The sequence below is a fragment of the Euprymna scolopes genome, chromosome 28, assembly GCF_053919585.1.
Source record: "Euprymna scolopes isolate OS-2025 chromosome 28, ASM5391958v1, whole genome shotgun sequence".
NCBI classification, from domain to species: Eukaryota; Metazoa; Mollusca; class Cephalopoda; order Sepiida; family Sepiolidae; genus Euprymna; species Euprymna scolopes.
The window spans coordinates 13,298,420-13,319,545 of NC_136509.1; the positions used below are offsets into that span (position 1 = coordinate 13,298,420).

Here is a 21,126-nt window from a genome sequence, read left to right on the forward strand (position 1 = left end):
CTTTCATGGGTTATGTGAGCTGTGACGTTGTTTGACTGGAAATTTTTGTTGTGCTTCATTTTACTCCAGTTGAAGTTCTCAAAAATCAAAGCCCCCCCCCCCGTTCATGGAGCTAACATTTGATCTCTTGATGAGATACATAGATATTCAAATGTTCCATTAAAATTCTCCTTTCTCTCAAACACGGAGTTCCTATTTACAATGCCTCCCCACGGGACAGTTAGACTCTAGGGTCGTTTTTTAATTAACGTGGAGAAAAGGAACAAAAATAAAAATTGTCTCCTTGTGAAGGAGTTCTCCTCCATTGGCAGAACAAGAAATTGAAGTGTAGCATCTGAAGAACAGAAACTGCACTTTGATCTTAGTCCAAAGGCCAAGAACGTCTGCTCAGTACACTGAGTTAATAAAGAAGTTGCGAACGTTATTTCCCTCTTTTCACTTGATCATTTAAATAAGTTATAGTATACCTGTCTTGTGAGCTGTCTTAGGGATACCAGGACAAGAATTATTCTAGTCTGGTGGAGTATCCATCTTAGTGCTGTTGTTACAGTAGGTAACATCATTTGAAGGTGCACCTTTCCTCCTAAAAGCCAGTGTTAGCTAGCCATACCGAGGAGATCTTATTTGGAATGCAAATACTATGTGATTTTTAATATTATTTTTTTATATTTAGCCTGGGTCTACTTGTATTCTCATGCCAGGTTGCCCTAACAAACCCATGTACAGAGACTTTAGATACTCGAGGATAGTGTCTAGTAGGCATTCATGTTATGTATGTATATGTCTTTAAAATGTTACCATCTGCGGACATGTTTTGCCTTTAGAATTCCTCAGCTTGTCTGAACACAGCAAGACCAAAACCATAACCTCAGAGTAGATATGAATGTATATATAATATATATATTGTGATGATCCAAAATCGTGGTCAAGTAGAAAAAAGAAATTACGAAATTCCTCGAATGAATCAGCTTTACTGTACTCATACATCTACGTTACATGAACCATCTTGAAAAAAACTGTCAACTGTTTCATTTTTTTTTTTTTTTTTCTATTGCTTGACTTCAGAATTTAAATTGTCAACTCGTATATATTATGAGTTTTCAAAGAAAAAAGGATTGTTAACTTTTATTTATATTTTTCAGCCTTTTTGGTTGAAAACCCAAAGGTTTCAACCAAAGGTCTTTAACTTTTTCCAAGTAGACATTACTATGCAAACTCTGTATAAATCACCGATAATTGACGTAATCCCTCCGGCAGCATTTCTAAGTTAAAATCCTGATAACTTATATGTTATTAAAATTTTGATAGCAAGGGAGGTTAAAATGTTGTCTAGCGCATGCTCCTGTCAATGACCCTCTCGACACATGGATTATTTCCTGGAATATTTAAAAATAGAACCCCCAAAGGAGGATGTAACAATATACATACAGAAAAATAACAAACAGCTGCTAGCATAAAAAGCAATGGCGTTTGAACAGTGTTTAATTATTGTAATTTTGTATACCCATCTCGGCATCAGCCAAATAGCGTAACATTGAGAAGCGCTGACTGTTGCTTGGGTAGTTGAGCTTCAATCCTGGCTTGAGGTAGTTATTGGTCTAGCTGTACTGAAGAGCTGTTATACAGCAAAACAGTACTGTATGTTGATGACATATATATATATATATATGAGGCCTCTTTTCAGTCTCTATATAATGGATACGACTTTTTAAGGGAATCTGAAGCATGGGTTGCACAATCTCTAAACTCTCCTGAACAGTCCCATAGTAAATGTCCAGGAAGACTGGAAATAATGCAGATCTAAGCAGCAAAAAAGATTTAAAATTTTGCAATGAAAATATTTTTTCTGAAAAATGTAATTGCGATGGAAGAATTATGGTCTGATGAATTATTTATGGAATTTTTGAATTGATTAAAAAAAAAAAAATACTCTGTTGAAATGTAGTGTAAATACTTAGTGTTTCATTTTTATTCGATTTTAATCTTTTTAACGTATCTTGTTACAGTTTAGTGTTTTATGGGAGCTGAAGGACAGCTGCCTAAAACTGATATTAACTACATTTGGTAAAAGTAGTAGGTAGGCAGTCTCAAACTCATACCACGAAGGAGGAAAAGAACATGAAAAAAAAAAAAACTGCGACGTCTTTGCTTTTAAGCCCATCGACAAACCAGAAGTGACGAATGTTTAAATTATGGCTAGTCAATCAAAAAGAGGGGAGGACTTTCGAAAATACTGGCAAAAAAAGCCAACCTCTCCCTGTAGAAAAGTGCCCAGTTGATGGTGAAGGAATTAATGTTTTTAGCCAATTTTTCGATATTTGTCGTCCGAAGGGTCCAGCTTCAAAACGATACCCATCTCATGAAAATCCGTCGCCTCTGTCGAAAGTTTTAAACAGACATAAACATATATACATACATACATTTAAACAGACAGGTAAGATTTATATTATAGATTTTTTTTTTCCTTAGAATTTCATCCTAACCTTTCTATTTTTTTTTCTCTTTTCTTTTTTTGCTATAATTGACAAGAATGTATATTGGTTTGAGAGAAAGTATTTGCTCAGTGTCCTTTTGCTTTTAAAAGGTTATTTTCTTTAACATTTAAAGAAAATATGCTACTGTTCTATTATTTTCCTCGCATCTGAAAATGGAGCGTCCTTTTCATACATAAAGACGCCCAATTTTCTCTAAAATTAAATTATATTTGCCTCTTTCCACCCAAGGCAAATACACTGCTACATTTTTTTTAGTTTTATTTTATTTTAGTTTTAGTTTGTTCTTTCCAAAAGTAAAACGAGAAAGAAATGTTTTCTTTTTATTGTGCGCATAAATTAGATCAAATTGTATAGATTGAATAATTTGTTTTGTGGCAAAGTAAATTGACAGGTTTATCGTTGCATTAGTTCAACCGGTCTTAACATTATGATTATGGTTCATCTTGTGACTGTGGGGTGGGGCTTCTGCATATAATTATTACTTTTAAAGCGGTAGCATATTTATTTACTCAACTAAAAATGTTATGGTTAAAATACCCCCACCCCACTGTCATAATGTCTATTAAACTGTTTAAGTTGACAATCAACTCGTTTACGAATGTACTTCTTCATAGAAATGAATTTTAATAGTATTAATTTATTTTTAAAATTTATTTTAGGACAAAATTTCAGTAATTTATAGCCTTTTGCTTAATTTTGATTCCATTAGTATACACACTCCCATTCGTTAAGTGTGCGCACCTACAACAATTGGATAAATGCTTCTAAGAGTAAAGACCGAAGGCAATGCTGGTTCTTTCACTGTAAAAAGGGTGAAACTTGAAAGAATAAACAAGTTGCAAAGATAGGTTCAATAACAAAAGAAGCTAGAGTGAGGGGAGGGTGTCTACAGTAATGAAAGGAGATGACATTAGCAACAAAACTGTTCTTTTATTAACTCACTAGTGGTGGGGGGAGGGTACCCGGTGTTGCCCGAGTGTTTGGAAGTGTTTGTTTTTGGGTAAATCAAAACTCCGGGGGGGGGGGGTAAAATAAAAATAAAGTTTTGGTAGGTAAGTATGGGTATCGAACCAGAACCCTTGAAGCAAAGTTGGAAATTAAAGTATGAAAAAAAAACAAACATGTGACATTAACCATTGGGCTAACGCGAAATACTAACGGAAACACATTTGAATTTATTTGAGTATTTAGAATTGGTAGGTGCACGTTTTAATGACTTAATGAGGTCAACTTTGACTGCGGGGTAGTATTTTATTTACTGTGGGAATGCTTTTTTATTTTTATTTTCCCAAGATGTTGGAGGGGGAGGACCAGCTCCCCATAAAAAGGGGATTGTCCAAATTGCAATTGTCTGATGTAAGGAAAATATTTCCACATTGATCAAAGCTGATTGCTTTTGCTTTTGGACATTTCCGGCGATCGCGACCAGAAAAATACCACCAGAATTATTGTCGCTTTTATTATACGAAAAAGCCTAATCCACATGCGGCGAGCGAAAAATATTGAATATTTATCTTTTCAAATTTGAGCAAATTAAATAGACAGGAGACATCCGTTAACTCGTAGATATTATGATTTATATGTGATATAAAAAGTTTTAAGTTGTGAGCCGACTGACTGCTTCTCGGAAAAAAGCCTTTTACGGACATACACAAAAAGCGAACATACAATTTCGCTTTTATATTTATAGATGTTCCAGTGTCTGCCCTGAAACCATCTTAGATATATTGTTTAATGTTACCAATTTTTTGTTTCTTCTTTATCTCTCTCTCACCTTTTTTTTCTCTCTCACCTTTTTTTTTCTCTCTCACCTTTTTTTTTCTCTCACTTTTTTTTTCTCTCACTTTTTTTTTCTCTCACTTTTTTTTTCTCTCACCTTTTTTTTCTCTCTCACCTTTTTTTTCTCTCTCACCTTTTTTTTCTCTCTCACCTTTTTTTTTCTCTCACCTTTTTTTTCTCACCTTTTTTTTTCTCTCACCTTTTTTTTTCTCTCTCACCTTTTTTTTCTCTCACCTTTTTTTTTCTCTCACCTTTTTTTTTCTCTCACCTTTTTTTTTCTCTCTCTCCTTTTTTTTCTCTCTCTCCTTTTTTTTCTCTCTCTCCTTTTTTTCTCTCTCACCTTTTTTTCTCTCTCACCTTTTTTTCTCTCTCACCTTTTTTTCTCTCTCACCTTTTTTTTCTCTCTCACCTTTTTTTTCTCTCTCACCTTTTTTTTCTCTCTCACCTTTTTTTTCTCTCTCACCTTTTTTTTTCTCTCTCACCTTTTTTTTCTCTCACCTTTTTTTTTCTCTCACCTTTTTTTTCTCTCACCTTTTTTTTTCTCTCTCACCTTTTTTTTCTCTCCCGTTTTTTTTTCGCTCACCTTTTTTTTCTCTCTCTCCTTTTTTTTCGCTCACCTTTTTTTTTCTCTCACCTTTTTTTTTCTCTCACCTTTTTTTTCTCTCTCACCTTTTTTTTCTCTCTCACCTTTTTTTTTCTCTCACCTTTTTTTTCTCTCTCACCTTTTTTTTCTCTCTCACCTTTTTTTTCTCTCACCTTTTTTTTCTCTCTCACCTTTTTTTTTTCTCTCACCTTTTTTTATCTCTCACCTTTTTTTTTCTCTCACCTTTTCTTTTCTCTCACCTTTTTTTTTCTCTCTCTCTCTCCTTTTTTTCTCTCTCTCCCTTTTTTTCTCTCCCTCCCTTTTTCTCTCTCTCTCCCTTTTTCTCTCTCTCTCCCTTTTTCTCTCTCTCTCCCTTTTTCTCTCTCTCTCCCTTTTTCTCTCTCTCTCCCTTTTCTCTCTCTCTCCCTTTTCTCTCTCTCTCCCTTTTCTCTCTCTCTCCCTTTTCTCTCTCTCTCCCTTTTTCTCTCTCTCTCCCTTTTTCTCTCTCTCTCCCTTTTTCTCTCTCTCCCTTTTTCTCTCTCTCCCTTTTTTCTCTCTCCCCTTTTTCTCTCTCCCCTTTTTCTCTCTCTCTCCTTTTTTCTCTCTCTCTCCTTTTTTCTCTCTCTCTCCTTTTTTCTCTCTCTCTCCTTTTTTCTCTCTCTCTCTCCTTTTTTCTCTCTCTCTCCTTTTTTCTCTCTCTCTCTCCTTTTTTCTCTCTCTCTCCTTTTTTCTCTCTCTCTCCTTTTTTCTCTCTCTCTCCTTTTTTCTCTCTCTCTCTCCTTTTTTCTCTCTCTCTCCTTTTATCTCTCTCTCTCCTTTTATCTCTCTCTCTCCTTTTATCTCTCTCTCTCCTTTTATCTCTCTCTCTCCTTTTATCTCTCTCTCTCCTTTTATCTCTCTCTCTCCTTTTATCTCTCTCTCTCCTTTTATCTCTCTCTCTCCTTTTATCTCTCTCTCTCTCCTTTTTTCTCTCTCTCTCCCTTTTTCTCTCTCTCTCTCCTTTTTCTCTCTCTCTCTCTCCTTTTTTTCTCTCTCTCTCTCTCTCCTTTTTTTTTCTCTCTCTCTCTCCTTTTTTTTCTCTCTCTCTCTCTCCTTTTTTTTCTCTCTCTCTCTCTCCTTTTTTTCTCTCTCTCTCTCTCCTTTTTTTTCTCTCTCTCTCTCTCCTTTTTTTCTCTCTCTCTCTCCTTTTTTTCTCTCTCTCTCTCTCTCTCCTTTTTTTCTCTCTCTCTCTCTCTCCTTTTTTTCTCTCTCTCTCCTTTTTTTCTCTCTCTCTCCTTTTTTTTTTCTCTCTCTCTCTCTCTCCTTTTTTTTCTCTCTCTCTCTCTCCTTTTTTTTCTCTCTCTCTCTCTCCTTTTTTTTTCTCTCTCTCCTTTTTTTTTCTCTCTCTCTCTCTCTCTCCTTTTTTTTTCTCTCTCTCTCTCTCCTTTTTTTTTTCTCTCTCTCTCTCTCCTTTTTTTTTCTCTCTCTCTCTCCTTTTTTTCTCTCTCTCTCCTTTTTTTCTCTCTCTCTCTCTCCTTTTTTTTTTTCTCTCTCTCTCTCTCCTTTTTTTCTCTCTCTCTCTCCTTTTTTTTTCTCTCTCTCTCCTTTTTTTTTCTCTCTCTCTCTCCTTTTTTTTTCTCCTTTTTTTTTCTCTCTCTCTCTCCTTTTTTTCTCTCTCTCTCTCTCCTTTTTTTTTCTCTCTCTCTCTCCTTTTTTTTTCTCTCTCTCTCTCCTTTTTTTCTCTCTCTCTCTCCTTTTTTTCTCTCTCTCTCTCCTTTTTTTCTCTCTCTCTCTCTCCTTTTTTTCTCTCTCTCTCTCTCCTTTTTTTCTCTCTCTCTCTCTCCTTTTTTTTCTCTCTCTCTCTCTCCTTTTTTTTCTCTCTCTCTCCTTTTTTTTCTCTCTCTCTCTCCTTTTTTTTTTCTCTCTCTCCTTTTTTTTTCTCTCTCTCCTTTTTTTTTCTCTCTCTCCTTTTTTTTCTCTCTCTCCTTTTTTTTTCTCTCTCTCCTTTTTTTCTCTCTCTCTCTCTCCTTTTTTTTTCTCTCTCTCTCTCTCCTTTTTTTCTCTCTCTCTCTCTCTCCTTTTTTTCTCTCTCTCTCCTTTTTTTCTCTCTCTCTCCTTTTTTTCTCTCTCTCTCCTTTTTTTCTCTCTCTCTCCTTTTTTTCTCTCTCTCTCCTTTTTTTCTCTCTCTCTCCTTTTTTTCTCTCTCTCTCCTTTTTTTTCTCTCTCTCTCTCCTTTTTTCTCTCTCTCTCCTTTTTTCTCTCTCTCTCTCCTTTTTTCTCTCTCTCTCTCTCCTTTTTTCTCTCTCTCTCTCTCTCCTTTTTTCTCTCTCTCTCTCTCTCCTTTTTTCTCTCTCTCTCTCCTTTTTTTTCTCTCTCTCTCTCTCCTTTTTTTCTCTCTCTCTCTCCTTTTTTCTCTCTCTCTCTCTCTCCTTTTTCTTCTCTCTCTCTCTCTCCTTTTTTCTCTCTCTCTCTCCTTTTCTCTCTCTCTCTCTCTCCTTTTTTTTCTCTCTCTCTCTCTCCTTTTTTTTCTCTCTCTCTCTCTCCTTTTTTTTCTCTCTCTCTCTCTCCTTTTTTTTCTCTCTCTCTCTCCTTTTTTTTCTCTCTCTCTCTCTCCTTTTTTTTTCTCTCTCTCTCTCTCTCTCTCTCTCTCTCTCCTTTTTTTTTCTCTCTCTCTCTCTCTCTCTCTCTCTCTCTCTCTCTCTCTCTCTCTCTCTGTCTCTCTCCCCTTTTGTTTTCTCTCTCTTTTTTTTCTCTCTCTCTCTCCTTTTTTTTCCCGCCCCTCCCTTCTCGTTTCCCGCCCCTCCCTTCTTTCTCTCGTTCCTCCATCTCTCTCATTTTCCTTATCATTTTTTCTAGCTGGGGATAGAGCATCCTATCAGATATCAGACATTCACCCGTTATTTCGAAAATCTTTTTAAAATTCTTACCTGCCATTTTATGTGCAATTTCTTGTATCTGTCTTGCACTTGCTTCACTGATTATATTTGCCTGGTAGTCTTTGAAATTCTTAAGAATGATTAAGGTCTTCCTAAGATTCCAGTTTCTTTTCATGCTGTACATAAAACCTTGGTATTTTATCTTTTTCCTTTCAGCATTATTGGGAACATTAACTTTTAATAAAGTTGCTTTTTTTCCCCCCTCCTTCTTGTCCTATATATGACTGTCAGGTGATTGTCCTACTGAATGCATAGCCAAGATAATGTTTGTATTTGTCCCAAACTAGGTTTAGTACTACTGAAATGTGAGGCGCCACTATGAGAGGAATCAGATGTTTTTTTTTTAAGGAAAAACCTTGGGGACGTGGGGAGGGTCTGGACAGCAAGATTTTTGTTCACTTTATAAGATATATTCTCTAGAAAATGTTACCTAGACGTTATGAGTTCAATCCTAAGCAAAAGAAATCATTAAAAACATATTTAACCAATAATATCTATCTAAAATTTTTGGAACTGTCTACTCAAGTGGAGTCTGAAATTCCCAGAGGGTTGGCTATGCTAAAATCGCATTCAAAGAAGGCAAAAAAGCATGTGGGTAATAATGTAAGAACTTCTTTGAAATTCGATCAATACAGAAAGTTTCATAGAATACTTGGTCTTGCCCCCCTCCCCATTTTTATTGTTATCTATAATAGTCATAATGTTTTCTAAGCTGAAATGTTGCTTATTGTCCGACTACATTTACTTTGTCCATTAGTTGTTGAATACAAGTGATGTTGACCTACAATGTGTTTGATGCCAATTTCGACTAATGAAGCCATTTTGTAGTTTTGTGATGTTCGCCTTTTCATCGCTCATATATTTAGTTCAATAGAAAAGAAAATAATAATCAAGTAAATAAAGAGGAAGTACATTTATAGTGCTGCGTTTAATTAGCAAAGGAGCATAAGCAGTGTTGGTGCTAGCAGCACAACCCGCTTCCAGTACCAGTCCGCCCAGACCAGCTATGAGACTCTGAAGATGATGGTCTCAACTGCATTCTCAAGGCCTTCCTAATTTTACTCTGTGTGTGTGTGTGTGTGAGAAATGTGGGGGATATATATATGTATATTTAGGCAGCAAGTCATTATTCAAGCAGGTTTGATTAAATATTAGTTTTTTGAATTTCCGGGTTATTTTCTCGATGTAGCAAGTAATTTTCTTGGTTTCGGTTTGTAGATTGTATAATGTTTCGGCTATCACTCGAGTGCTTTTGATCAGGATTAATATTTTAGAAAGAGGTTTTGCTCATTTGATTATATGTATAAGGAGCGTTCCAACAGTAATGCCTCCTATCTTTTTAATCTGCCGAATAGATCAGAGGGGATTGCAAATTGCATTGTTATGATGACTGAACTTATGCATTCATGACCTGAAAGTTTCATCTCTCTGTTGTAGATATTGATGATATGAGATTGATGTGAGAAAGCAATCCTTGCCATGGACACGTATCAGAAGCAAAGATGCGTCATTGAATTCCTGGCAGAAGTGCACAGAGAATAGTGTTGACTACTTTGGTGCACAAAATGTTGTTCGTTTTAATGGTACCAATTCCGTTTTCGTAGCTTTTCATCTTTTTGAGATAAAGAAAAAGGGAAGCTTTACTTTTTGTGTGTGTGTGTGTGTTTTTTTATTTATTTTTTCTTTCAAGTTGTCTTGCAGAGGAAGGATAAGAAAGGGTGTAGTTGAATCTATCGTATTTATATTTTAATTTTATTTTTTTGCATATTTTTTTTTTTTTTTTTAATTGTGAAATACATTTAATACATTGGTGCTAGTATTAAATGCTATTTTGTTAATATTGGGTTGTATTTTTTTAAATAATAATTGCATCAAGTAATTTTAGTATATGTATGCACTTGTTTTTATACATAATTTTAGTATTTGTTAGTATCTTCCTTATTTCAGCTGACTTTAGTGTTTTGTTATGCAAAATGTTGCATTGAATGGCACTGGTTTTAGATAGATGGCGTTAGACAGCTGGAAAGAGTTATGTGGTCAATATAGTTACTATATGTATTCTCAGTTTGGCTATGAGGAAAACATTCTGATGTATGTGTGTATACAAGAATACTTATCCCGTGACTGGTAAAAATTAATTTCCAAAATAGCAGTGATGCAAAAAAAAAAAACTGTTCTGTCCTTAGGGAGATGAAAATTAAGATATGATTCTACTAAACTATATGTTTAGAATTCTTCTTCCAACTCTGAAGTATCTCCATCATTAAATCTTCTTACATGCTTCTGATTCTAGAAAATGTCTCAAATTATGCTTAATGATTCTTAAAGAAGGAATTGAAATTGAGTGAATCTTGCTTAATTATTGTCTAATGACTGTGGATCAGTTTTAATGCAAATGGGAAGTTGCACCTATATAATACCTCCTAAAAAAAAAAAAAACTTTAAATATTCCAATGAAAGCAAAATTGATGAAGTATTTGATATTTTTGCCTCCTCTGGAGGTTAGACACAAACTTTGGTGATAGAAAAGCCAACGCATTAAAGAAAGTACACTATGGCTTATAAAAAAAAGCCTGGGAATTTTTGTCAGCATTCTCTAGTATGGGTACCTCAGGCGATTAGCAAAAAACTAATCCCTTCTCAAAGAGAGAAAGTAAAGCCTGGAAGGGTGGACTTGGAACTGCACAGAACTCTACATTAGTTAAACAGAAACAATGCCATCTAATTTCAAGATCGCCCAGACTCTCTAAAACTGATTACTGAGGATGTATTGCATTGTTAAAATTTCACAAATTGGAGGTATCTAATTTTTTTTGTTTGTTCCCCCCCCCCCAATTTGTTTGCAGAAAACAAAATTAAACCTTGAACTTTAACGACCTCGCATATGATTTTCTAAAGTCATTTATTCAGACCACACAACCGTCTATGGCAACACTTTGAAGAGCAGTAATAACTAAAATTTTTCTGATTCTTTCTTCCAACCTTGAGCACATGGTGTAACGGGTAAAAAGGGGGCTGGTTAATTTTAATGTGTCCCCAACCAAGCTTCTCTTTTCACCACTAATGTTTTGATCCCCACTTGACTTCAATTGAAATGAATGGCTCTTCTTTCAGGAAACTCCCTGCTTTGACGAGCTTCTTGAATTGATTTTCACTTCAGACTTTAAATGGAAGCCTTACATCAAATCTGTTGCGAAGGTCACTGGAAAAATGGTTGGCTCCTTCTACTGCTCCAAATATGTCCCAAGATGAAGTATTTCTTACCACAGTTGAGGAGGTGCTGTTCAAGTACTTTTTCCTACTTTTGTGAAAACGAAACCTATACAGAAATCTAGTGGGTGAGGTTCTCATCTCTCTACTACCTTCTTCTCACAGAAGAGATGTTGCTAATCTTTCTCTGCTCTTTTATTTTCAGGGCAGGTGCTCGACTGAGCTTTAATCTATACCAGCCTACCCCAACCACACTGCCATAAAATATTCACAAAACTTGTTTAACTACAACCAGTGTCAATAATTTTCCTCTTTCTGTGTACTTTTTGCGGCATTCACCCTGGATTGGTGGAGCCGGCTCCATCCAACAAGTTCACTGCATCCTGTATAATGGCTGACCAGGTGTGGCGGTTCGAGGCTATTTCCATTTTGAGCAGAAGCCATTCGTGGTTCCATTGGCAGAGCCCGTAGAGGCATGCCTAAAATTAAACTTTTATGAGCAAAGTTTCCTTTCTAGAATTACCTGCCTGTGGTACATGTTACAGTGGGGCTACTTCCCATCTGACTACAAGATAGTTGTTATATTGAATGTAAACCAATTCTTGTTGAGCCGTCCTCTTAAATAATAAAATTTTACCCCATTTCCAACATCGTTAGCAATCATCAGTGTTGTCTTACCATCTACCTGATACTCATTCTCTTATCCTCGAATGGCCTTTGGACTTTAATTAGTGGTGACTTTTTAGTAAAAAAGAAACCTTATATATGAACCACATTACCCACTCTTACAGCCATGTTCCAAAATTCATAATTATCAATTCATTAAGGTAGGTATGTGGATAGTTTTATGTACACGTTCACTTATCTATATATCTAGAAAAGTGTGTGAGAGTGTGTGTGTGTGAGAGTGTGTGTGTGTGTGTGAGAGTGTGTGTGAGAGTGTGTGTGTGTGTGTGTGTGTGAGAGTGTGAGTGTGTGAGAGTGTGTGTGTGTGAGAGTGTGTGTGTGTGAGAGTGTGTGTGAGAGTGAGTGAGTGAGTGAGAGAGAGAGAGAGAAAGGATTCTTCTCAACCTTTATACTCGGTTTTCATCCAGAACAAAGGGCTCCTAAGACGTCAAAATTTAAAAATTGGTATATGGAAGTTGTCAAATTTTTATCTGTTTGTTAACTATTTCACGACTGCACATGCTTGAATTGTTTACATTATGTTAAGAATAAGTAGGTTTTAAAACATCTTGTAAAGATTGTGTCAAGCTGGACTAATGATTATCATACTTGACTCTCTGTCTTTAGGTTTTGGTTTCGATCTCAGCTTGAGTATTTTTTTTTATTTAGAAAAAGTGAACTGTTTAGAAAAAAAAAACAATACTTGCGTGTTTCAATTTCTTTTTTTGTTTTTGTTTAAATATTTTAAAAAAATGTAATGTTATACTTAATACTGGCAACGCCGGGTATATCTTCTAATATGTGTGTGTGTATGTATGTATATATATATATATATATATATATATATGACGTTTGTTTTTGTTAGAGTGGAGGATGAGAGATTTTTTCTTTAATTTGATTGGCTTGTTTGAATTGTCCACTGCGACAATATTGTATTTTTTTTTTCTTTCCTTTTTATTTTCGTTTTTCTTAGAGAATCGTCATATTACACTTCTATATGTTTCCTTATCTTGTGTATGACCAATGCTGAATAAATTCTTTAGAGATTATAGGATTGCGTTTATCTATATTTAACCCTCGTTACTATTCATGCTTGCGGATCTCATCAGGGCGAGCAACAAAGGCAGTGTCTCTGGTCAGAAGTAGAATTTCTATAGAAAAGAGTTTATGCAATTATGCTTGCAAATATCATGATTCAGAATGAGATTGCTTTATTAGGAGTAGATGGATAAAAGATTGTTTTTATATTTTTTTTCATAAGTGGGGTGTTTATAAGGCAAATGGACACTTTCACAGATTATGGAATCTGTTGTATTGAGTTAAAATCCGATTGTGTCTATTTTGGTCAATTACATGTTAGTTCTGTTAGAAACCTGCAATTTCACCACAGCTATGAATATAACAACTTGTATTCAATTAATTGCAAACAATGACTCCTTCACAATTAAGTATTGTAGTTCAACATAAATCACCAACTCTAAAAATAAGCAGTCATGTAGATGTTTTGTACAGAGTGGAACGATAAATTTGTCACCCTAAAGAAAACAACACTACAGTTTTATTTTAAAACGTTTATTGAAAAAATCAATTCAGGTAAGTTAATTACATAGAGCTGACATCTATTCAATGTAGCCACCTTCAACCTCAATCACCACCTGGATACATGTCCGGAACTGGGAGCATACCTTTTCTACAAGTGCCGCTGGGAGCTCATTGAATACTCAGCAGATGGCAGCGATCAGGCTTTGATGTTGTGGAAGGTCATGTTGATGTTCTCGACGTATGACCAAACAAAGTAGTCCAGTGGGTTCAAGTTGGGAGAAGGTGGGCCAGTGAGAGAAGAGTACAAAGTCGTAGCACTTCTTCTGAAGCCAAGCCTGGATCTCTTAGGACTTGTGGGTCGGCGCCGAGTCCTGCTGCAACACCCATGGTATGCTAGCAGCCACCTGATTGCACTTGGGAATCACCACACTCTTCAGTACATCTAGGTGTTCATTTTCAAGCCAACTTTGAAGATTTGAGGTGGCATGATGTGACCCTCACTTGAAACCACCCAATCCTGCGATGTATTTTGAGAGTGCTGGCAATGGTCCTGTTGTCATAACTTGGATCGGTAGAGAGTAATGAGTTGTACAGCGACACATCTATTTCGTTCGTTGAACATTGTGTCTCTTTCAGTTATGATAGAAGGCTTCTATTGCTCTTGGGATTTGTACACAACTGGCCAACTAGTAGATGGTCTGCAACAAAAAAAAGAAAACCGGTTTTCATCAAACAGAAATGGACTCCTGTCATGTTTTCTAGGGCGACAATTTTATCGTTTCACCGTGTACATTTTAATTACTCTTTACCTTCTGCATAATAATTCCACAAATAATTGCATTAAATGGACAATGTTAACAATCCTCTTTTTTTTTTTTTTTTTTCTTTTTTTTTTTTTAATGCTATTCTTATATTTATATCTATACTAGCCTGGGTTCTCGGTGTTGCCCGGGTGTTCGTGTGTTGAGTAAAATAAAAAAAGTGGTAGGCAGGATTGAACCTGTGACGCGAAGGCGGAAAAGAAAGTGGAGCTGTGTGTAAGGGTGTTGGTTGAGTAAAAAGGAAATTGCAAGCACAAAAAATAAAGTGGTAATAGGCAGGCAGGCTCGAACCTGTATTGCAAAGAGGAAAAGAAAGTGAAAAAAAAAAAAAAAGCGTGACGTGTTAGCTGTTGCACCCATCACCAAACCAGAAGTGATGTAGGTTTAAATTAAGTCTAGACAATCAAAAAGAGACAATGACTTTTGAAAATATTGCCGAAAAAGAGACCCCCTCCCCGTAGAAAAGTTCCCAGTTGAGAGTGAAGGAATTAATGTTTTTGGCTAATTTTTCAACATTTGTTGTCCGAAGGATGGAGCTTCAAAATGATACAGATCTCGTGGAAATCCGTCACCGCTGTCGAAAGTTTTTGCGAAACAAACAAACATACATACATTTAAACAGACAGGTGAGATTTATATTATGGATAACAACTTGCTTGTCATTACTATTTACATTTTATAACAATATTTTCAATCAAAAACAGATACTTTACTAAGTAAAATTCAGTTCTCAACCACCCTCTTCTCGAGAAAAGTTTAGTCTTTAGTGCGAGCAGGATACAGCATTAAAAAGTAGTAACAAAATACAGTACAGTATATAATGCATGTATATAATCAAATAACATTATAAATAACACACCATAAGGTGGAGCAAATACGATAATATAAGTATATAATGCATGTATATAATCAAATAACATTATAAATAACACACCATAAGGTGGAGCAAATACGATAACCAGTGTCCGGAAAAACATGGTCTTCCACATCGTAACCTGAAAAAAACATATCCTAGGGTCACCATGTCTCGGGGTTCTACTGTACTAGTAATACAATTATGAATTACTTATGACTTCTACTTGATTATGGCTGATGGAACAAAAGCATCTTAACCCCCATAGATTAAATAAAGGATTCCATTCAAAATACACCTGAGGAAGGTCAGGTTACATCGACCACAATGTTGTGTGAATAACACTAAAGATGAGAACAGTAGTCTAAATAATTAAAAAAATACAATATTTAAAAAAAAAATTTTTATTTTTGTAAAAAATTTCCTCCAAGCTATTTTTAACAAACGATAGAATGACATGTAGATAATCCTTCATGAAAAATTTGCTATCCTGTACTTTAAAGAACCCAACATCTATTAAACTGTAGAAGAGAAATAGCGAACAACTGTGTTCACGAGATAAAATTTACTCTAGGATAGCGATACAAAATTGTTTTAAAACTAACAAAAACAATAGAAAATAAACAAATAAATAAATTAAACAAACATGAATATACATAAACGATCACATTTTGGAAGATGTATGATATATATATATATATATATATATGTGTGTGTGTGTGTGTGTGCATATATGTATGTACATATATATATATTAATATATAAACTAACATTAAAAAAAAAACAAAAAAACCCTAACTTAGATTTAAAACAGGTCAAGAAACTAGATATCCAGGCTAAATAGAGCACACACAAAGGAACAGGTCAACCAGAGGTCAAATAGGCCTTTGGCTGATAAGTGCATGCTGATTGGCTGATAGGAAGGGCGCGGTGGATACTAGAAAGCTGATTGGCTAACTAAAATCTCAATAGAAGATGCTTATATAAAAACGACAGACAACCACAAAATTCGCACATAAGCCTGAAGAGTCCTAGAGTGGATGAAACGCGGAATATTCAGTGTAGCTTAATCGCCATATATATTTTATAACTTATATATATATATATATATATATATACTGTTAAAAAAAGCTCACAACTCCCTATGAAATTTTTATCTTCCAAAAATTCTCTTGTGTATAAACCCTATGACAATCTATAATTGTTATAATGTAAAAGCATCCCCCAATAATAATGGCAATTAGCATTTTGTTTGAAAAATAAACTAGTGTTTTGTTTTAAATTCACTAATGACTGCTTAGAATTAAAGAAATAGTATTAGTTAATTCCAGAAGAAATCCCACATTTTGTTTAAAAAAAAAAAAAAAAATTTTTTTCTTGCTCTGTTGTAAGATTTTTGGTTTATTTGGAGAACATAGGAAATAAATAAAACGGATTATCAATCATTTTATTTGTTTTAAGAATTCATACACAGAATGGTGGTCATCTGAGGAGATATTTTTGAATTTTCATAGCCGTAGTCAAAATAAGGGGAAATGAAAATTAAACATGCTGTCAGAACATCCTGCTTAAGTTTCAATAATCTTCGTCCCTCCTCCTCCTCTTCCCCGCTCCTATCCTCATCACCAATAGAACAAAAATCTGTCAGTTGATTTGAAGCCATAAATATTTTTGTTCACCAGTTTAGTAAAAAGTTTCTTTTTGTTCTAATGTGACTTTGAAATTACTTTTTCTTCTTTTTTTAAAAACTTGTTTTGACTACCCCCCCCCTTTTTATCTCTCTCTTTCTTTGTTCTAATATTTTCTATGGAATTGTTTCAGGGTCTCTACTACATAATTGACAATGCTCAAACTCAGTTGGCCTATGAGTTACTACACACACATTCCAGGATAAAACTTGTGATGTTTCTGACTTCCTTCAGCCTGGTAAGTTTTTTTTGTTTTTTTTTTCTAACTAAAATCATGATCCCCATATTTGATTGAACGACTTTAAGAAATTGACTTCCAAATTAATGTATCTCTCGCCAGGTCTTTATTTATCCCTCTTTGTCAAGGTCATCTATATCACTTCCTCTCACGTTTTATTTAGCCTTCTATGAACAGAACCTCTTACCTCAACTGTTCTAATTCTGCTAACCTAAGAACTCTTGTCCATCCTTTTGACCATTGCTTCCGTACAATCAAAGCTTCCTCTTCTGCGCAAATCTCTATACTATCCAGAAAAAAGTAAAACGCAACTCACTTAATGATTTAGTCACAAATGCAATTTAATTTAATTAAAAAAAAAAACATTTTATTAATTTTTATCATTTTAACTAGTCTTGAGTCTTTCTCAAACCATTTTGCACAATATAACCTCTGACCTTCTTCAGGTGTATCTTGTCGGACTTGGGAACTTGTACAGAATTTCGAACAGAGCATTTAATATAATCCATGGGGATAGCATGCTTTTGTTCCATCCATCTATCCATGTAGAAGGTTTGGCACAATCACAGACTCTGTCGGAGTGAAGGCTGCTTTTACGAAGATCATTGTGTCATCTACCTCTCGGCCTTTTTTTGGGTTGCTTCTCAATGACTTTTAATGTAAAAGCAAATTTCGCAACAGTGTCATCATTGCACCCTTGATTGGCACAATGTTGTAGTGTCTTCTTCGGATGTCATCATGATGACGTGGTTGAACAGTATAACTCAAGATATAGGTGGGGGAAGAAAATTTTTTTCTTTACTAATGAATCCTCGTATTTATCAAGATCAAAATCCACTCAAGGGTAAATAATATGATGATGGATATCATGTGGGGGGACACTTAATCAGGAATTCTGTAAGGAATCGCCATTGATCACAACTTTTTTTTTAATGTTCAGTGAGAAAATGCAATTTTTTGCTGATTTGGGAAATTTATGTTTTGTTCATTTTTTTTTATATTTAGTTATCAGTTCGGAAACGAGTTATACATGTGACTGGAGACTGCTTGTGAATTTCATACTCCCATATAACTTCCTCCTTTGGAGGAAGCTGGTTAAACCCGAACAGGATTAGTGCCTTTTCTGTTTTTCCAGAAACGAGTTACCCTATAGTCACCAATACTTTAACGTTCAATATTTCAATATTAATTTTCTCAGAATTAGTTTCTGTCCTAATATGATTAAATTCATTTTCACTTTAATTAACAGGTAGTCAGACAGGTTAAGGTAACCTGTCTGGCTACCATGAAATTTTTCCATTGCATAAATGTAAATTATAATTTAATTACAATTAAACATGTCATTTTTTTTTTCTCACATTTTGATTGGATAAGTGCTTACCAACCGTTTTTTACATAAATGGTCAAGAAAAAAAAAAATAAATAAATAAACGAGCGAAGTTTTCCTGTCGTCCAAATTTTGCATGAATTTGTGATTGAATGCAGAAAACTGTCCTAACCAGATTTTTTTTCTTTTTGAAAAAATAAAATGAATGTTGTTTCTATACTTACTAGAATGACGGAGATCTTCCTCTCAGCTCTGTTTAAGCCAGCATCATTAGGGACAATTACATCAACTAGGGTTTGCTACTTTCTCCCACTTGTCCCACATGCTAAGTTAAACAACTTTGTTTTCTAGGTATGCGGCTGTAAGGATTGCAGAGTCATATTTTATGATTTATTCTCAGTAGTTCTTTCTGGTGTATGCTCCCAGGATATGCTGCTACATTAGACATTCAAATTTTATAGATGGTTCAGTGGAAATATTTACAAACTCCATTGTATCACATTATAGAGTAGCTGTCCGCCTATAGAACCTTACGACTGGATATCAGGTGGCTTGCATTTTACTGCTCTATGGCAGAATCTGCTTTTGTTAAGAGTCGCACTTCTTTTTTTACAAAGTCATTTGCCGAAAGTGACGTCAGATAATTTTTAAGGTATGGATGACCAACACTGTATATAATGTAGCTTTTTTTTTTTCTCTCTTTTTAAGCAAATATGAAAAGTTTTATTCAAACAATCTTTATTTGAACTTTTATGACAAAATTATAACCTTTATAAGAAAAATGTTTTTGCATCAGAGGTGTTGGTATTTTTTTTTTTTTTTTTTTTCAGATCAAACATAAAAATATAACTTATAAAAAACATATTTATGAACTGTTTTTTTTTTTGATTAAAAAAAAACGTTCAAGAATATATAAAAAACAATTCATTCTTATAAAAATAAGTTCTATTATGTTTGATGTGAAAAAAAATTATCAATACCTGACGTTTTGATTAAAAAAAAAAAAAGTGCATAATCATTTATTATAAAGGTTATAATTCTGTTATAAAACTTTAAATAAAGACTGAATAAAACTTTTATTTTTAGATCTGTTTAAAAAAAAAAGCTATATTATATAGTCTTGGTCATCCATACCTTAAAATCTGTCTGATGTCACTTTCGCCGAATGGTTTTGTAAACAAAAGTGTGATTCTTAATGAAAGCTGCAGAACCTGTACTCGTCATTGATGAGACGAGTTATCAAGCCTTGATCTTGAGCAGCCATTATCATCCTCTCCTGATCATATAGTAAAGTGATCTTCTTTACAGCCAATCTACAGAACCTTTCTTTATCTATATATTTCTGGGATAGTTCAGCCAGAAAATACTTGGCACACTATTTGTTGGCACATTCTTTCCAGGTTTCTTGGCAACTTTTTTGAACTAGAGAAAATGCTAATGAATCTATTAACCTTTTATGACCTGAATTATGATGCAGATGATTTTAAAAAAAATATTTATTGTTAATTTTAGTTTAAAAGATAATGATGCTATGATTGTCTTCAAACTGGAAAAATTATGAAGTTCAATAGTTAAACTACCACTGAGAATTTTGCATTCCATAAACTTACCTTGATTATTATCTATAGTGCTTGAAAAAAGTGTTTATGACAACAACTGAAATCCTTCACTCGCTGAGACAGATGGCAGTGTACTGAATGTAAGCAATGTGCAGATACTGAACTAATATGTACAAGGCGTGTTTGAATGAATTCCTACTTTATTTATGCTGTTGTATTCATTTATTTACGACTGCACGAATTAGTTCAACCGGGGCATAAAGGGGTAAACACATAACAATTTTAAATTAATATGCATTTACTTATGATTTCTATCACATTTTAAAATAGCATAAAATTGTTCATGTAGAGATCGATACAAAAGCTGGGTCAAAGAAAGAAATAGTGACTACAACGAATTGGAGACTAGATATGTGTGGTAATGTTTAAGTTATAAATATACTTTCTTATCCCCCCACCACCACTATCTCTTTTCCACCCCACCTTCTGCTAAGTTATTTTTGGTTACCTAAAATAATGGTAGAAAAAGAAAGCTGCAGAGACACGGAATCAGATTGATTCCATAGAGACTTTGTTCAATCAATTTTCTATTTTTGAATAACGGTGAACATTTTTTTTTTTTTTTTAAATTTTTTTTTTTATCTTGTTTGTATAAGGGATTTATTTAGTGAAGGAAAAAAAACCCTGAAATGTTTATACAGAAAAAAAATCTGCTTATTTGAATAAAGAACAAACATGCTAATAAAATCTATCGTACAAAAACAGATTGAATTTTTTTTTATATGATGCTAACCACCTATTTGACATAATGGTAAGAATGTTGGCTAATAAGTCGAAAGATCAAGGGTCAATCGTTGGTAGAGTTATGGCTAAGACTTCAAAATTGGTATTTGACACCCCCTTGCTAAGCACTCAGCATTATAAGGGAAGAATCAAGCATAAGTGGAGTAATCCTGGGAACAGTAGCACCCTTCCCTACATCTTAGTGTAGCAGTTAATGAAAAAGAGAGCCTTTTGGTCACCCTCAACAACAGACATGACAGAAAAGAATAGACATGAAGATAAATATTTTTCCTAGGATAAATATGTTTATTTATGTTTATGGATAAAAATAGTGCTGAAATAACTTGGAGTATTTCATTAAAATTGCATTTAACAGCATTGAGGCATGCCATGAATCAAAGGAGCATAAGACCTATTAGAATTCCTATGAGGATGAATCATGAGTCAACATAGTGTTCTCAGTCAACACAATAGCAGGAAATCTTTCAATACCCCTTCCTACTGTTAATAGAGTGATCGTAGAAGACACAAGAAAGGACAAAGTACACAAAACCTCATCAAGGTCGTCCCGGGCCGTCTGAAAGAACCTTGCGTCTTGTGAAAAGAAATGTTAAAAGAATCCATGGTGCAAAGCCTCTGACATTTCAATGCAAACTGGTGTCAGTCC

The 21,126-nt window shown here is 34.5% G+C and overlaps 1 protein-coding gene across 4 annotated transcripts in view; it reads left to right on the forward strand.

The window, feature by feature from the left end:
* LOC145249474 (protein FAM13A-like) overlaps positions 1–21,126 on the forward strand; it is a 388,341-nt gene that overhangs the window by 82,265 nt on the left and 284,950 nt on the right. For all 4 annotated transcript variants that reach the window (XM_080111053.1, XM_080111056.1, XM_080111054.1 and 1 more), the window contains exon 3: positions 16,686–16,790. The gene's annotated coding sequence lies outside the window, so the exon portion shown is untranslated. The remainder of the gene's footprint in view (positions 1–16,685; positions 16,791–21,126) is intronic.